The sequence below is a fragment of the Natator depressus genome, chromosome 14 (assembly GCF_965152275.1).
Source record: "Natator depressus isolate rNatDep1 chromosome 14, rNatDep2.hap1, whole genome shotgun sequence".
NCBI lineage: Eukaryota > Metazoa > Chordata > Testudines > Cheloniidae > Natator > Natator depressus.
In genome coordinates this window covers 31,177,742-31,192,650 of record NC_134247.1, presented here as the reverse complement: position 1 = coordinate 31,192,650, position 14,909 = coordinate 31,177,742, and the positions used below count along the sequence as shown (strand labels likewise).

Here is a 14,909-nt window from a genome sequence, read left to right as displayed (position 1 = left end):
GCTGAGGGGCTGGGTGAGGGTCCCAGGGATGAAGCCCCTCACCCTGCCTATGGCCCAGATCCCTGTGCAGACCCAGGAGGGGTCGGGCTGGCTGGCCGTTGGCGTTCTCCAGGATATCAGCTGTGAGACCCTGTTATGGGGTGACTGTGTCTCTTTGGGACAGGATCCAGGCCCTGTTCCTGTAACTGCCAAGGGTTTGAATTTGAATGCAGGGAACCAATCGGCGGAGAGGGAAATGGTCAGTGAAAATGCAGATGACCTGGCTGGCAGCAGGGAGGAGCTGCTAGGCTCAGGCTACCTGCCTGCCTGTAACCAGCCCCCTGGGGCTGGGTGGGACAGAGAGATGCTCCCCACCCCCTTGCACACCGGAGAGGGGGCTCACACTGGCTCTGATGCAGTGAGGAAAGCAGCGAGCTTGCTGCCTATCCCCACTGGGACAGTAAGGGCAGTGCTGAGCACAGTGGAAGCTGAGACCCCAGCTGAGTGAGGGGAGACACAGGCAGGGCAGGGCATCTGTTGGGAGTGGCAAGGTGCTTGGTAAGGAAAGTCTGGATGAGCCTAGGCAGCCTTGTGAGCTGATGGCTTTGTCTAGTCATCAGGGTGGGAAGACGAGGAGAGTGGAAGATGAGTGTCCCTGGACCTTACCTGTTAGCTGGGTGGAGAATTGTGACAGTGAAGGAAACATGCCTGTGTCTGTCAGGGGTATTGACTTGCCTAGGGAGAGAGCTACCCTGATCTCCAAGCAGTTGTCTGTGACCAGCCTTGTGTGCTGGGACAAGGGGAAAGAGATCCCAAGCTGTGGGTCTGGGAAAGGAGAAAGTGTGTCCGGCTCTTCTTTGTCTGTGGAGCAGACAGAAGGGGCCTTTCAGCCTGTGATGGTTGAGGGTCATGCAGTCGTCTCAGAGCTGGTTCTGGATTCAGCTAAAGCCCAGGAAGGGAAGGGTCCTAAGTTTGGATCTGCTCGGGAGAATGGCCCTGTAACTAGGTCGCATCCAGTCAGTGTCTCTGTAAAATCCCAGAGCCCAGACAAGTCTGCTGCTTGTGTTTTGCCTGTTCCTAGTGTGTGGCAAAGGGAAGGAGAATGCTTCTGACCTTTTATCTAGGAAGCCTGTCAGTTTGCCTGAAAGGGGATTGGGTAGGAATCCGCCTGATGGGCCAGAGGTGATTCTGGACGTAAGTGAGACCCAGAAAGAGTCTGTTGTTGCTCAGGAAAGTGTTCCTCTAGAGCAAGCCCTCGGTGGAGAGGGTAAAGGCAGAATTTCTGTGAGGGGTGAATTGTCGCAGAGACAAGCCCTAGGGAAAGGAATCCTCATGGAGTCTTTGCAAGGAGTTTACTGCCACTGAAGGGTGTGAAAGTGATTTAAGCAAGAAAGTCTCCGTTCCTAACAGCCAGAAATGTTCTGTTGTGAATGAAGCCACTGACTTTCCTGTTGAAAGATCCAGGGTGGAGAGCTTTGAGAAGGTCTCAGATGGAGTGAAAGCTGTTAAGAAAGTTAAACAGTCCTCTAACCAAGTGGCTGTGTTTGGCCAGCTTGTTGGGGAGACAAGGTTGTTGAGAAAGGAATGTCTCCATGCGAGTTGTGTCAGTGAACGGTATGTGGCCCAGGTCAAGAGGGGGGCTCTTAACCAAGAGAGCCCGAATTGCAGGCCTCCAGACTGGAGCGCTGGGAGAAGACCCGATTCCAGTTTGACCCCCGGGGGTTTTGGGGTGGCCAAAGGGCACAGGCCGCATAAACCTTCCCACATGTGGCCTGCGAGTGCTATCGACCACCCCCGACCTAAGGGAGGGCCTGAAACTGGAAGGCTCTGGGGTAAATCCCACCAAGGAACGGGAGAGATGCTGGGGCATCCATGGGAACATTGGTGGCTTCGAAGTTCCCCAGGTCACCAGCTAAAGTGACCCCGCTCAGTTCGATCTCGAAGGGGGGAGAGATGTGACGAAGTGGGACTGTTCTTAATGTTTCCTCTGAAGAGTGTGGGGGTGCCTCAGTTTCCCCTAAGCAGTTCTTAAGTATCTAGAGGGTGGGAGAAGGGTGTATGATCTTTGCAGAGCCCTAGAGGGCAGGTGTGGGCAGGGGTCTGGACGCAGACAATGGCCAACACCCTGTTTCCTGGCCACTGATGGCCTGAGCCCTTCCCCCCTGCAAGATGAGAGCTAAAGGGTTGAAGAACAAAGGAATCGGGTGACCTCCTGGCCCGGGAAAGGGACAAAGCCCAGAGGAGGAGGGGCTGGAGGGGGAGTCAGTTTGGGGCTGGCTGGGGACATGGAGTGAAGTGCAGACGGGGTTCTCTGGCTCACTGCCCCCCAAAATGGACCCAGCTGAGGGGTCCTGTTCTCTGCACCTGAAAGCTCTGTGTTAGACCATGTTCCTGCATCTAATAAACCTTCTGTTTTACTGGCTGGCTGAGTCCCATCTGACTGTGGAGTTGGGGGGCAGGACCCTCTGGCTTCCCCAAGACCCCGCCTGAGCGGACTCGCTGGGGGAAGCGCACGGAGGGGCAGAGGATGCTGAATGCTCCGACCCAGGAAGGTGGAGCCGGGTGAGCTGGGTGTCCTGCAGACAGGCTGCTCCCAGAGAGGAGACTGCCCCAGAGTCCTGCCTGGCTTCATGGGGAGCAGCTCCAGAGCATCGCCCAGGGACTCCAGGACACCCCCCGAGCCTGGAGAGGGGAAGAGGGAGGGAGAGGGGACGGAGACCCCACCCCCCAGCCTGGAGGGGGGAGGGGAGAGAGAGGGAGAGGGGACGGAGGCCTCCCCCCATCAGCCAGGAAGGGGAAGGGACAGGGAGAGGGAGAGGGGACGGAGGCCTCCCGCCCCCAGCCCGGAGAGGGGGAGGGGAGGGAGAGGGGATGGAGGCCTCCCCCCCCAGCCCGGAGAGAGGGAGAGGGAGCGGGAGGGAGAGGGGATGGAGGCCTCCCCCCCACCAGCCCGGAGAGGGGGAGGGGGAGGGGATGGAGGCCTCCCCCCCGCCAGCCCGGAGAGGGGGAGGGGCAGGGGACAGAGGCCTCCCCCCCCCAGCCCGGAGAGGGGGAGGGGGAGGGGGAGGGGAGGGAATTCTCAGTGGAAGCCGGCAGCTGGCTAATGAATTCCAGTAAAATGTGACCGAGGTTTAAACTCCCCCTGCTGGGCGGGTTGCAGGGTTGCGGGACAAACTCATCTCCGGCCGCCCCTCTCTCTCTCTCTCTCTCCATTGGCCACAAGCGCCAGGATGGGCGGGGCGGGGGTGGAGTCTGCGCGAGGCTTTAAAGGGCCCCGGAGAGCAGGGGTGGAGCCTCGCAGAGGACGGGGAGGCTCCAGGCGCGGACAGTCGCTGCTGAGCCGGTGAGACACGTGCAACCCCTGCTGGGCTCGTGGGGGGAGCGCCGGACGGGGGGGGCAGGGGCTGGAACCCCCCCGAACCCTCCTCCATCCTTACCCCGACTCGTGGGCTGGGCATCGTCTCCATTCCCCCTCTCCGGACTGGGGGGGCTCTCTATTCCCCCACTCCCCCCTTTCCCCTCCCTCTCTCTGAGTGTGGGGGGGGTCCTCTCTCATGTCTCACCCCCCCCGCCTCTGTCCCCCCCCTTTCTCCCTCTCTGGGCTGGGGGGGCCGTCTGTCCTCTCTTCCTCTACTCTCCGGGCTGCAGGGGGGGGGTGCCTCCCCTCCCTTTTTCTCCTCTCTGGACTGGGGGGGCTCTCTTTTTCCCCCTTTCTTCTCCTCTGGGGGCAGGGCCTGTCTTAGGTGTCTGGTGGCTCTCCCCACCCCTCTGCTCTGCTCGCTGGGGATGGGGCACCTGTGTGCAGCATGGAGCTACCTGGGTCCTTCCCCTCCCATGGCCCCAAGCTGGGGGGGGGGCGGGGCATCAGCGCACTGTTGCCCCCTGTCCCCCGCAATGTTGGGAGGCCCCAGGCTGGGCTTCCCACAGGCATCCTGCCCCTGCCTGCGTTCCCAATGAAAAAGGGGGAAGGAAAGGGCCACTCCCACAATTTCCCCGCCCCTCCCCACCCCCCTGTGGGGGAAGTTTTGAACATGAAGTTTTAATGGTTCTGTCGCCCACTGGGTGGGCACTTGGCCTTAGAAAATTACTGAAGTGTAAATTGATAAGTTGATTAAAATTGATCATTTCAATTGAGGCGTTGGACTTGGTGATTTAATTGCCTTGATTTTACTCAATCCATCCTGGTTCTCTCCCCCTGCCCACCAACTCCCCACTCCTGCTAGGATTCTCGACTTGCTCTCGATTGCAGGAGGTATGTGTGGGGAGGGAGGGCTTTTTCCTCCTGTCAACCCCAGCTGGGTGCCTGTCACGCGGGGGTGGTGCGCGGCGGGTGGGGTCCCTAGCAGATCAGGTCTCTGAAGCCCTGGGGGATGGAGGGGCCGATGGCGTTTAAGGGGGTTCAATCATCCTGGCACCGCCTCTGGCTGGGGGTTGGGCTGTTGGGCAGGGAACGAGAAACCACAAATCGTGCCCCTCCCCCCACACTGACCTGTCCTGCTGGGTCCGTCTCGACTTTCAGATCGGCCGGAGAGTCCGGAGCAGGATGTGCGGGGAGCCAGGGCCAGGACCCCGGCCCCAGCTCTGCTTCGCTGCTGCTGAATCGGACCCAGTCACAGAGAGGAGCTGACCCCAGCCCAGCGTCTCCAGCAGAGTGTGCGGCCTGAGTGTGGCTGAGAGAGACAATGGGGGGGCCAGCAGCTGGACCTGCTGGGAGCGAAGAGCCGCTGCAGGAGTGGCCTGTTGAGTGCAATGGACACCTGGAGACTGGAGGGGAGCCAGGTAATGGGGTGTCGCTGCCTGGGAACAGGCTGGAGAGAGACACTGAGGCTGCCCCACATGGGGCCAGGCTCTCAGTGGCAGCAGCGAGTGCCCAGCAACCCCCCGTCTGTGGGCAGCAGGGACTGGATCACCCCCAGGGGCTCTCAGGGCACTGATCCCTGGCTCACAGCTGCTGTCTGGCAGACACAGCGGTGGCCGTGGGGCTGTTCAGGGCCCTCCTGGGCTGGGTGTGTCAGACCCCCTGTGACAGCCCTGGCCCATCTCGGCCTGGTTCGTTCTCCCCCCTTCTGCTGTGTATGGCCAGTGTGAGACCCCAGTGTGTGGGGACAGGGGCACTCGGCAGTGTGGGCCCAGCCAGCGCTCGGCAGGGGGCAGAATGGGGGTGGGGATGGTGGGGGGGCAGTTGGAGCAACTGCCACCAGGACATGCGGGTCCTTATCTCTGTGCCCCTGAGCTCACCAGGCCTCCTGGCAGCCTGGCTGGGAGTGCCCAGGGGAGGGCACTGGGCTGAGGGGAAGGAGGGGCTGTTCTGCCAGCCCCAGCCTGCCTGACCCTCCGGGCTCCTCTCCCAGAGCATCTGATGGAAGGAGCAATCGACAGAACGGTGCATGTTTGAGTTCAGTGGTTCTCAGCCTTTCCAGACGACTGTCGCCCTGTCAGGAGGCTGATTTGTCTTGCACTCTGCTAAGTTTCATCTCACTTAAAAAAACTACTTGCTTCCAAAATCGGACATAAAAATACAAAAGTGTCACAGCCACTATTCCGGAAAAATTGCTGACTCTCTCATTGTTGCGTATTTAATTATGAAATAGATCAATTGGACTATCAACGCTGTACCTTTCCATGTATAGTCTATCGAGCAGTATAAACGAGTCATTGTCTGTATGAAATTTTAGCTTGTACTGACTTAGTGCTTTTTATGTTGCCTGTCGTAACATGAGGCAAATCTCTCGATGAGTTGATGTGCCCCGTGGAAGACCTCTGCTTACCCCCAAGGGTACACGAACCGGTGGGTGAGAACCACTGTTCTAAGGCAGCTCCAGCCCTGGTGCCGTGGGGGAGACGTGTCCTCGCGGCCCTGCCTGACGGGTCTTTCTGTTTCAGATCCTTGTCCTAACTGCAGGAAATATAACTACAAGAAATGTACAATTGTGCTCGCAGTCGCCCTCGCAACCATGTTCTTAGTTCTCATCATTGTCCTGGCAGGTGAGTTCTCACCCTTCCCTTCCCCCTCTCTGCACATCCCATTCCCCCTGGAGCCACCACAGTCAGTCTCTCCTCCTGGCCTGTCTGGCTTCTGCCCCTGAGACAGAGGATTCCTGGGGGATGTTCCTCCAAGACCCTCCTCCTGCTCCCTCCCAGACCCCTGCACCTGGGCACTCTCTGTGTCGGGACTGAAATTAGCTCCCCCCGGCCCATCTCTGAGCACTTTGGGTCCAAGTCACTGTTGCCGGGCCCCAGGCATGGTCACTGATAGCCATGCAGAGTGGGGGTGATTGACGGTGCAGGGCAGCAATGAGCTGGGCCCTCTGCCTGCAGCGTGTCGCCCTGAGGTGCCAGCCTGGCCTTCCTGCATCCCCGGGTGGTGCCCAGTGCTGGGCAGCTGCTGGCGTGTCACTGAAAGGAGCCGTGGAACGCAGTACCGACACCTCCCTTAACGCAGTGTGAAACCCACCCATTGGTGACCTCGGCAGGGCAGGGTCTCGTCTCGCTGTTGACGTCCCCGCCTGCACAGACAGCGTGTGCGAGCGCAGATGGCAGCTGTTTGTGGTGACCGTGAACCTGGCTGGCTGCGCTGGACAGGCCGGGCAGCGGGCGTTCGGTCTCCTGAAGGAAAGGGAATTTGTTCCCGTCTTCATCTCAACCTGCCTCTCCAGGGAAGCAAAGCGCAGAGCAGGGGGAGGGGGCAGCAGTCCAGGCTAGCAGAACTCCTTGGGGTACTAGACCTGGCAAATCATGTTGAAGTTAATCTCCTACCCATTAATTATTGCCCCCCTGCTGGCCCCCTGGTAACTGTCCCCTCCCTATGTGGCTCTCTGCCCACCCCGTGTTGTAACACTGAGCTTGGGCCCAGCTCTCTGTCCTGGGCTTCATGGCATGAGCTGCTTGTCAGCTGCATTCCTGTTGAATGTGAACCCAAGAGAGGGAGAGCAGAGTCAGATAACCCCCCTCTGGGGTTGGATTCCCAGCGTCCTCCTGGCTCCCTCACAGCCTTTCAGTACCCACCCTGGTTCGAGGGATCTCAGAAGCCTGGGGCGCAGGGGCTGATCTCCCCCTGTTCTCCTCGTTGGCGGGTGGCGGGTCTCGCTCACACCATGTGTCGCTGTCTCATTCTCAGTGTGGAGACCTAAGCTTCCGTCAGCTGAACCGGGGCCCGTTGCTGTATCGCATACCAAGGGAAATGCTACTATTTCTCTGAGGCCGAAAGGAACTGGACCTACAGCCTGACCTACTGCTCTGCGCTCAGCGCCTCCCTGGCTGAGATCAACAGTGAGCAGGAAATGGTGAGAGATGCTCGAATTGCAACGTTCTGGTCTTGGCTCAGCAGCTGCTGCAGGAGAACCTGGGCTCGAGGAGCAGCTCTGAGTAAATGAGCTTCCAGTTGCTGAATGCCAGGCCTGGCTGGCTGGCTCGGGGCACCTCTAGTGTCCGTGTCTGACTGCGGGGATCACTCGCTGTCAGCCCTCTCAAAAGGAGACCGCCCCTCTCTCAGGCTAGGCTGGCTTGAGTGTCTTCTGGGTGGCATGGGGCCAAAGGGGTACTGAGATCCCAGATTGACTTGAAGAGCCAGTGCTCTTGGGTAGCCAGATGAGGATGGGGGGCTCCTCTTAGCCCTGGCCCCTTCTGGCTGAGGAGTTGGTGGCTCTTCTCCCATCCCTGGCCCTTCCCAGCATCCCTTATTGAGATCAGCTGGGCTCTTTCCTTCCCCTTCCCCTGTGATGGGGAGGGGAGCTCAGCTGTTCTGTAAGGCGAGGCGAGGTTTGGGATAGGAAAGTTAATACTGAATTACAAAGAGCTGGGCAAGAGGGAGGCGAAAATCCCCAGCCCTTCCCTGAAAACAGAGCCCTTCAGTGTATCCCTGTGATTCTCTGGTGCACAGAGCCTGTGCTCTGAACCCACCTCTCCCTCTGCTGTTTTGAGGCTTTCGTGCTGTGCTATAAAGGCAGATTTGACTACTGGATTGGCCTCCAGAGGGACCCTGGGCAGCTCTGGAAATGGGCCAATGGCACCAAATTCAACAACCTGTAAGTCCTCTGTGAATTCCCAGGGCTTTGGGTCCCTGGCGTCTGAGATAGCGAGTTCAGGCCGACGCACCAGTCAGTGCTATGTACTCTGTGTATTAGTGATGGGTGGAAGCAAGTGTTGTCTGCTGGGAGACTGGCCAAAGCTTTCAGATCTGTCTGGCTTTAGTGGGGCCATCTGCGTTAAAGATGCACATCTGATAGTCACAAATGCTGAGTGCCTGGGGCTGCCATGAGAAGTGGGGTACAGTAGAGATGGCCCAGACGACATCCCAAGAGGGATTTCAGTGGGATCTGGGTGGGATCAAATAACCAAACCCCAGTTGAGCCGTTAGCAGGGTTTGACCCTGGACCATCAGCACTGAAAGAACGGCAGATTAGGTCACGCTGGCGGGGGAGGGGCACCACGTGTCCAGGAAAGCATAGAGTAAAGAACAGTAAAAATCTTAAACGAACCCAACTGTATCCTAGCATCTCTAAGAATAGGAATTCCACACTTGAAGAATAAGAATCTAGCAGCAGGAATATACTACTGACCAGGATGGTGACTGTGAAATTCACCGAGATTAGAGAGGCTACAAAAGCAGAAAACCCAATAATAATGGGGGTTTTCAACTATCTCCATATGATTAGAGATATGGAACAGCTTCCATATGAGGGGAGACGACTAAGGGGGGGATATAGGAGGTCTATAAAATCATGAGTGGGGTCAAGAAAGTGAAGAGGGAAATGTTATTTATGCCTTCACGTAACGCAAGACCTAGCGGTCACACAATTAAATGAATAGGCAGCAGGTCTGACACAAACAAAAGGAAGTATTGCTTCACACAACACAGTCAACCTGTGGAGCTTGTTGCCAGGGGATGTTGTGAAGGCCAAGAGTATAACTCTGTTCAAACAAGAAGTAGACAAGTTCACAGAGGATAGCTCGACCAGTTCCTATCAGCCAGGATGGTCAGGGATGCAACCCCATGCTCTGAGTGTCCATAGACATCTGACTGCCAGAAGCTGGGAGTGAATGGGATGGATCACTCGATACTGACCCTGTTCTGTTCATTCCCTCGGAAGCACCTACCGCTGGCCAGTATCGGAGGACAGGACACTGGGCTAGATGGACCATTGGTCTGACCCATGTGGCCAGTCTTATGTACTTACAGCTGAATGGTGTTTTTAAAAAAGCCCTTTGCGATTGATGGGAAGCACCTATCGCTGGCCAGTATCGGAGGAAAGGACACTGGGCTAGATGGGCCATTGATCTGACCCAGTGTGACCAGTCTTAGGTACTTACAGCTGAATGGCATTTTTAAAAAAGCCCTTTGCGATTGATGGGAAGCTGGAAAATGTGCCCAGAGGAGGCTTAGAAAACAAGTCAGTTGATGACCTGTTGTTTGATCCCAGTCATATATTTTCACATATTCCAGCAAGGATGCCCTGATGTCGGCAGCAGTCTGTCTTTGTGATTGCATCATGAGCCCATCTGTTAGCAGGCCTGTTTGGGGTCTGTCCACACCGCAGCTGGCACTATGCCATTGCAGAGAAACTAAATGAATTCTTTGCAGCAGTCTTTATGGCTGAGCGTGTGAGGGAGATTCCCAAACCTCAGCTGTCCTTTTTAGGTGACAAATCTGAGGAACTGTCCCAGATGGAGGTGTCATTAGAGGAGGTTTTGGAACAAATTGAGAAACTAAACAGTAACAAGTCACCAGGACCTCAAATGTGAAATTGCAGGACTACTAACTGTAGTCTGTAACCTATCATTTAAATCCGCTTCTGTACCCAATGACTAGAGGATAGCTAATGTGACGCCAATTTACCTGAACTGGGTAAACAGGCATCTCAGTGGGGTGTTAACCCTGAAATCTGCCACCCTGTGGGCACCCACCCCAGCAGAAGGCTCTGGGTGCATCATTGCCATCCCATCAGAGCTCTTCTGGGGTGATGCTGGTGGGGGAGCTAAATTATTGTTCCCAAAACTTTTAAAAGCTGAGCCCCCTCCTCAAGGCAAAGAAACCAATCGTACCCCTCACCCGTCAGCAATGTGTTAGCGACCCCACCCCCCCATTTTCATGTACTCGTCTTCAAACCCCACCTTTCTCACCATGGCTAGCCCTTCCCCACGCTTCAGGAGACACTGGAGTAGATGATCATAACCTTCCCCTCTAACCTTAAGACCTGAGGGACCCCATCCTGGAGCATCTTAAAAATCCCAGTTCCCAGACTCTGGAACAGGGGCTGCTTTGCCGGGCTCACCTTTCTCCCTCCGTCAGGTTGGCCGATGGGGATAATGAGCCTGGAGATCTCATTCCCGCTGCTCTGAGTGTTGCCCATGTGCACAGGACCCAACTCAGCTCTTCCTGTATCCCAGGAACGTCTTCATCTTCTGGGATCCTCATGGAAGCAGTGGGATAATTTAATTGAGTCCCTTAGTCATGGGGTCTTTCTCTCTTTTGTTTCAGAGCCAGCGTCCTGGAATCATCTCATGGTGCATAGAGTGGTGGGGGTGGTGGGGGTCCTGGTCTCACTATACCTATGTGGGTTTTGAAAAGGTAGAGGGAAAGTGTTTGCCTACTCTCGACTCGTCTTCAGGAAGCTGCTGACTCATCCGTCCCAGCAGCCTGGAAGTCTGCAGGATTCACAGGAATATGAGCTCACCGCAGTATGTGACAGGGATGGGGACTAGGCCCAGGGAATTAGAAACAGGAATCGAGACCCAGCCCTGGAGAATGGTGAAGGAGACCTGCTCATGGAGGACAGACACTGCACCCAGGAACCCAGAGGAAGGGATCCATTAGGTGGGGACACGGGTGTGGCCCAGGAAACTGGAGTAGCATTGCCAATCCTCCAGGATGACCGGGAGTCTGCAGGAATTAAAGATTAATTTTTAATTAAAGATTATGTCATGTGATAAAATCTTCAGGAATACGTCCAATTAAAATTGGCAACCCTAAACCGGAGTGGGGGGAGGGACCCATTAAATGGAGACAGACTTGGGCTGGGGAACTAGCTAGAAGAGCTGATCCCTCCTACGATGCCCCTCAATGGTGGGGACTAGACTGGGCGAAACTTTTCATCTAAACCTATTTTAGATTCAGCAGTTTGCGAATTCATATCCATTCTGCTGAATTGTTCACGTCCAGCCCCTCCCCTCAGTTGTTAAAAAGTCGAAGCATTTCGTTTAGACACTTTCCAAACAAACCATTTTGATTTTTCACTTTGAAACAATTTTTTGTTTAAAAATGTCCTTCAGTTTTATTTTAAAAATTCAAAATGTTACAACCCTTGAAATGTTCCTGGGTCTTTTTTTTTTTTTTTTTTTTAAAGCTTTTTGGTTCATCAAAAATTTGGAAAAATGTTTTGTTCAACCTGAAACCAGTTTTTTTCCATCTTTTTTTTTGGAATTGCCAGTGACCAGAAAATTCTGTTTGCCCAGCTCCAGGGGTGGGTGAGGATTTTAGCGGTTCTATTGTGGGTCTCTGAGTCTCCTTGTTGCTCAAAGTTTTCTTATTGTAACAAATTTATTTGAGACGACGGCAGGATGGGCAAAAGCTTCCTACAAGTGGGGGGGGGGCTGCTGGCACCCAAACTGTGGCCTAGCCCCTGTGCCATCCCTTCTCCTTGACCCCTGGCCCCCTCAAACCGCCCCTTTCCGAGGCCCCCCCTCTTGCCGCCTTTCTCCCTGAGCCCCCACTTCATGCCCCCCCTTGTCCCCAAACCCCGCCCCCCCGCACCCGCTCCCTTCTCTCCCTCTTCATCCAGTCGCTCACAGTTATGGCCAGTAAAAAGTGGTGGGCCCTGGTCCCCCCTGTTCCGGCACCCCTGGCTGAGAGTGGGAGAGGATGAAGAACTCCTTTCAAATATAACTCCCCCCCCACACACCTCAAAAAAGCACAATTTGCCAGCAACAGCAAAACATGCACCTCACCAACCCGGGCCAGTCCCGCTGTGCTGTGTGTGACATTCCCGTCCTGGGGCGGTTTATGTCTCTGAGAATGTGAACCCCGCAGGCCTGGGTGTTTCTCTGCGTCATGTGACCTCAGGGCTCCTGATGAGAGCCGTTGTTTGTAAATGTTTCAGTAGCAGACTAATTAATCATTCATGGACAGACAGACATTTATTCAAAATTAGAACTGGTCAAAAATAGCGGGCGTGGGGAGGGTCATGAAAATTGAAGAAGAAACCACTTCCCCCCCTCCCCCATATTCTTCAAACTTATTTGCAAATGTTTTTAATGATCAAATTTTTGTTTAGTTTTGGTGGGAAAAACTCCACGTTCTCTCTCAAGTGGGCAGAGAAATCCAAAATGTTTTTTTTAAAAAGGGAACTTTTTTCAAATGATCAATGTAATCCAAAGTGGCATTTTCAGTTCAAAGGTTGCATTGTGAGTGTAAAACCATTTGGAACCAGCTCTATTACTGTATAACAAGATGAGTTTATTTGTCATGCTGCATTGTTTGGGCCAAGTTCCAAGTGGTATTTCAGTTTTTGCACAGCTCTTCTCTTCTTGCGTCTGCACCTCTCATAAGCTGTGGCCTTAATCTCGGCCCTGGAAACACTTACGTGCATGTTTCACCTTAATGACTGCTATGAATAATTCCATTTCAATGGGACAACTCTGAGGCTGGGTTTACATTACGACCCTATATCGGTGTAACTACGTCATTTATTTCGTTTTCTTTCTTTTATATATGAAAGTTATTGAGAGGTTAAAGCAGGTAAAATACATGAACAGGTTCGGACAGTCCAAGTTTGTCAGTGCAAAGTGACAGCAGAGATGTGGGATCTGCTAGTTTTCCAGAAGTCTCTCAGGGTTACCCAGGATAACTTTGGGGATCTCTGTCTTGCATCTGGAATGTTCCCTGAAAGTGTCCAAACAGCTCAGAGATACAGAACCATTCCCTGGATCCATTCTTATAGCTGTCTTCCCCGGAAAGCAGTCTGGCAAGTGTTCCTGTCAGCTCTTTGCTAAGTTATCTGCCAAAACACTAGAGTTTTCAGGTGCCGAAGTAGCCCTTTGAATCATGGTGAAATTATCCTCCCCGTCACCACCAAAATTTGAAATGGTGCCCCTGAGTGCACGGTACCCTACCATGCTCCCCCATAGGAGCTGTATTAACAGGCAACTCTGCAAGTTCTCTGCATGCCTCTGCAAGTGACCCCCATGCCTCTCCATTTCCTTGGCCACATGTATCCTGTCCCCATGCTGGCGGCTACTCCAGAAAAAGAGGGAAAGAGCTCACCACTGCGACCACCTGAGGGAGGTGTTGGGATGAGATCAGCTGGTCAAAGGAGGCAATAGGGACAGAATCTGAGACTTGAAGCTCCTAGAGTGACCTCTGACCTTTCCAGACCTGCCCTTCAATCAGACACAGCGATTGTAAAGTTGAATGTGATAGTAACTAGACCCATTTTAAACCCTTCACCACACAAGACAAAGCCCGTAGGATTCATCATGAACTATTTATTTCTCCTCCCCTGGCTCCCTGCAGCCACCTTGGAGCTTTCCCTCGTCTCTCCCAGGCTGAGCTCACTTGATTGCAGGAGCTCAGCGGAGGGTCCAGCTTTGCTCTTTCGCTTCCATTCTTCACGTCTTTGGGTGGCTGCATTTGCAACTGAGCAGCCTGATGGAAACACTGAGTCCTCTGTCTCGGCAGGCAGGCCCAGCCGCGAAAGCCAAAGACTCCCTGAGAACAGGGGGAGGTTCGCCTGAACTCTCAGGAATGGAGGCTGGGCCCATAGGGTAGGGTTACCATATTTGAACTTTCAAAAAAGAGGACGCTCCTGGGGGGGGGGGAGGAGTTGTAGCCCTGCCCCCTATCTACTCCCTCCCACTTCCTGCCCCCTGACTGCCCCCCGCCCCCAGAACTGCCAACCCATCCGACCCCCGCTGCTCCTTGTCCCCTGATCACCCGCTCCCAGGACCCTGCTCTCTATCTACGCCTTCCTTCTCCCTGTCTCCTTAGACCCCCCCAACCTAACTGCCCCCCTAGAACTTCCCCCCTACCTGTCCCCTGACTGCCCCGCCCCCTATCCGCACCCCCGCCCCCTGACAGACCCCCGGGTCTCCCACACCTATCCAACCACTCCCTTTCCTCTGACTGCCCTCACAGAACCCCCAACCCATCTAACCCCCCCTGCTCCCTGCCCCTGACATTGCCCCCAAACCTCTGCCCCATCCAACCCCTCCTGCTCCCTGTCCCTTGTCTCCCCCGACACCTCTCCATATGCCCACCCCCTGACAGGCTCCCCCCAGAACCCCTGACCCATCCAACCCCTCCTGCTCCCTGTCCCCTGACTGCCCCTTGGGACCACATGCCCCTTCTCCAGCCCCCCATACCCTGCTGCTCAGAGCAGTGTGTCTGGGGTGCGGAGCCAGACACAGTGTCGCATTCCCCCGCAGAGCGTGCAGCTCCCCCACCCACCAGCCCCAGAGTGCTGCATTGGGAGGGAAATCCTGGCCCTTTGGAGAGTTTTACAAATTCCTCCCGGAGGGCGATTTAAAACCCAAAAATCCGGACATGGCCGGGAAAATCCGGACGCATGGTAACCCGACCGCAGGGACTCCAGGATCTGCAGCTGCTGCCACCTCTATGGTGAATCCTCCGACTCATCACCAACCAGCTCTTCCCCATTCTGCCAGCTGGCCCCACGGTCTGACCGTGCAGGAGAACAGAAACCCTTTGGGACAGCAGGAGAGTCTCCTCAATGCCGCACTCTTTGCATGGCTTCCCGCGGTCACCGGGAAACACGACTACCCTGCCCCCAGCAGTCTCTCAAGGAGCTGCCGGCGCAGTCACTGGGCACCCACTCGTAATGGTATCGGGCAGTGGCATTGCAGAGGGAGCTGAGCAGACCGTCCCTTCTGTGACTTCCTGAATTGCTGCCAGGACGGATTCTCTTCTGCGCTAGGGA

The 14,909-nt window shown here is 55.2% G+C and overlaps 1 long non-coding RNA gene across 1 annotated transcript; it reads left to right on the top strand.

Annotated features, from left to right (window-relative positions):
* The first annotated feature begins 4,595 nt into the window (after nt 1–4,595).
* LOC141998228 (uncharacterized) lies at nt 4,596–7,256 on the top strand. The gene is made up of 3 exons (XR_012641810.1): nt 4,596–4,758; nt 5,863–5,964; nt 7,097–7,256. It is a non-coding gene; the product is annotated as an uncharacterized LOC141998228 (long non-coding RNA).
* The last annotated feature ends 7,653 nt before the right edge of the window (nt 7,257–14,909 follow it).